This window comes from Helianthus annuus, chromosome 3 (genome assembly GCF_002127325.2).
Source record: "Helianthus annuus cultivar XRQ/B chromosome 3, HanXRQr2.0-SUNRISE, whole genome shotgun sequence".
NCBI classification, from domain to species: domain Eukaryota; kingdom Viridiplantae; phylum Streptophyta; class Magnoliopsida; order Asterales; family Asteraceae; genus Helianthus; species Helianthus annuus.
This window is the reverse complement of record NC_035435.2, coordinates 174,112,032-174,115,596: the sequence shown is the minus strand read 5'-3', so window position 1 is coordinate 174,115,596 and position 3,565 is coordinate 174,112,032.

Below are 3,565 nucleotides of genomic sequence, written 5' to 3'. Positions count from 1 at the left end.
GGGCCTAATTTTTAGTATCGTTTGGGCTTAGAAAGTTGCTCATACCACAATGGCATGCCACACATCCTTATTTATTTATTTATTTATTTACTAGTTCTTTTACCTGCCGCGCGTTGCGGCGGCGTCTTACGCGAAATGATAACATACATACATACTACAATCAAGCAGACTTGTTTCCGAACTAAATTTACGTCAAATCGTATGATAACTCAGATTTATACATTCGAATCAAAATGTATTACATTTGACCTGATTTTTTTCCAAATAGAATTTATGTCAAATCGTAGTCCAACTCAAAACATACATAAAAAACATTTTATAATTGACCCGACTCATTTTCAGACAAAAATTACGCTAATGCGTAGACGAACTCGAATTTTATACCGAAATGTCCATAAAAATAAAAACTTAAGAAATTAGTTTTAGGGTAAGTTTGAAACTTTAGAAACTTGAGGGGGTCAAAATGACATTTTCAAAGTTTAGAGGGTTACCTCTGACATTATAGCAACGTTTGGGGGTAGAATGGGTTACATGTTAAAAGTTTGAGGGTTAAAGAGAAGTTAGAATGTAGGGAGGTCTTTTTTGTCAAGTTGGAAAATAAGAGGGTCATTTTTATTAAGTTAGAAATTTGAGCAGTGAATGTTGTATATTTAAAAAAGTTAAGGGGTGATTTTGTCAAACTTGAAGCCATGAAGGTTTCTTGAATGTGGAGTGGCTATGCGATGGTGTAGGTTGTGGGCCCATAGAGGACACTTGCATGTGTGAAAGTATTTAGAGTTAGGTTGGTGGCACTGTGGCCACCGACCTTTCTCTTTCATATTATATAAATTTACTACATCTACATTCTCTATGTGGTAATAGTCTTTTTCAATGATTCGGTCAAATAGGCGGCAAAAGAAATAGTGCCAGGCAGCTGTCTGACACTCCCCTATTGCCCTAACAAATTTACGATTTTATCCCGCTTTAAAATTACGATTTTGTCATCACTTTAAAATTATGTTTTTACCCCAACTTAAAAATAAATTCACAATTTTGCTCCCGCTTTAAAATTACGATTACTATTTAACAAAATACGTTTTAAATATACAAATAAATATGTGTTTTCATTAACCGTTTATTTTAATAAAAGTCGTTTTAAAAAATAATTTGTTATTTTACATTTTGTTTAAACCATCTATGGTTTTTAAAATTGTTCATTTTTAAACCATTTGTTTTTTAAAATCATCCTTTTTTAAAGTCGTTTGTATTTTGAAGTTTTAAAATCATCCTTTTTTGAAGTTTTAAGTCGTTTCGGTTCTACTCTGACAGGATCAGCCTTAATGTGTTCGCGGGACAACCATTTTCATAAAAAGGGTAGAACTAAGTAACTAACAAATTTTGATGGTTGTGAGAAGCATGCTTCTACACAAGGATTAGAATTTGTAGGTATAACGGGTTCGCGGGACAACCATTTTTATGAAGAGATGAAGGATATGAGCATCAAGCGATAAAAATCAGGTGCATGTGTTTCTTTTTACTTTGATTGGTAGTTTAGAATAAGTGGATTGTAATGTGTATTTTAATTTCCGGGGTGAAAGGTTGGGAAGGTTAGTCATGTCACATCCCTTGTGCATTTCTAAAACTCTAGTTCTTACACATTGAGGACAATATGTACTTCAAGTGTGGGGATGGGGGAGTAGTAAAAATTTTCGATTTTGACCCGTTCATTTAAACACTACACATTGAGGACAATGTTTACCTCAAGTGTGGGGATGGGGGAAAATTTCAAAAAAAATTTCAAAAATGTCTTGTTTTCAAAGCAATCTCAAAAGCACAAGTAACCAAGTCAACGAGGGATGTCACAAACCATTTGGTCTTTTGTCATGGTCAAGTTCAAATTAATAAGCATAACGGGTATTTAGCGGGTTGTTATTTGGGAATAATTCGCCTAAGAAACTAGCAATTTATGCATATCACATATCATACCCTTATACGTGAGGTTTGAGCCACTTATATATCATAGATTTACATTTACATGTTTCTTTGTTTGAGTGGACCATTAGTCGCGTATTGTAGAAATTGCAACTTTTGATACGTTTGAGACTATAGACCAAATACAAGCACGAGAATGATTAAGGCATTAGGTAAACCTTTTCTCTTAAAACCATTTTGCTATCCTTACCCGAACAAACTCCCTAGTCGCCCGTTTTGAGCCTAAACCTTTCGTTTGGCCACCCTATAGCCCATAAACCTTAAACCTTTTCTTTCTAAACCCGTGTGATGAAAATTCGATTATAGGAATCGCATTTGTATAGTTATACTTGATTGTTTGCATTGAAAAAAAAAGAGAAAAAAAAAGAGAAAAACAGAAAATATTATGAAAAAGAATTGAAAATTGTTGAAGAAATACACAAAAAGAAGTGTTAGTAGTTGTCGAATAAAAGGGTGAAAGATTATTGCCCATAGTTGATGTTTATATTTAGTTTTGTTTAATTTAGTGGTTTGTAATAAAAATCGAATTTTCATCGCCATAGCCACTTTAAAATGTCCTATTCCCTACCCTTAGCCTAGCCCCGTTACAACCCTTCAAAGACCTTTTGACTTGTGCTTAGTATTTGTGTTCGGTAGTGGAGAATGATTGAGTTGCAAGCCTATACGGGTACGTGTTCTAATCGGTTTTGAGCGATTGATTGTTGAAATGCTAATACATTATACACGTTAGCAAATTTTAAGTCGAGTGGAGAGCACATTGTGAGGGATATGCATGAGTTGTTAGTTTTACGGGCGGGTTAGTCTTGGATAACCATTAGTATATGTGATTGTTCACTTAACCGGTAAATATGTGAAATTTGTAAAGAGTTTGAACTTTTGTATGACAATAGACCTTAACCTCTGTCTCGAGAATGGGATGTGTATCCGTTGTTCGACCCACGTGAAAGTGAAATACAGATTTGCTTGAGGGCAAGCAAAAGACAAGTGTGGGGATGTGATACGTGGTTGTAAACCGGCGCTCGTTATTGTGTAACTTGACGTTTTTACGTAAGTTTTAGTTTCGAATAGCCTACTTTTAATCAAGAATGTGTTGTGCAGGTTTGATGGAGTTTAAGGAGCTTTTCGGGAGCTTTACAGGTCACCGGGTCGAAAACCGAAGCACCAGAACGCGTCATGGATCAACCGTGAGAGTCGGGAGCGAAAAATAGAGAATCCACAAAGGAGAGCCCGTCGCCGACGGGGTCCAGACCGTCGGCGACGCCTTCCAGACAAGCCCGTAGGCACATGTTTTCCGTATCCAGGTATTTAGGCCGTCGGAGCAGGAGACAAAACCAAAACCCGTCGCCGACGGGTTGAGGGCCGTCGGCGACGGCTTGTCAAAATCAGCAACGCGTATTGTGAAGTTTTGGGGGTTAATCTCGAATTTGATTGGTTTTCTAGCATTGAATACGGGGGTTACACGGGGAATTGAGTTTGAAACTTCATCTTGGAGCCTAATTCACCAACCATTACATCTCCAATTCCATCTATCATCATCATCATCATTAAAGATCATTAAGAATCATCATCACCATCTACACACTCAATCATTCCA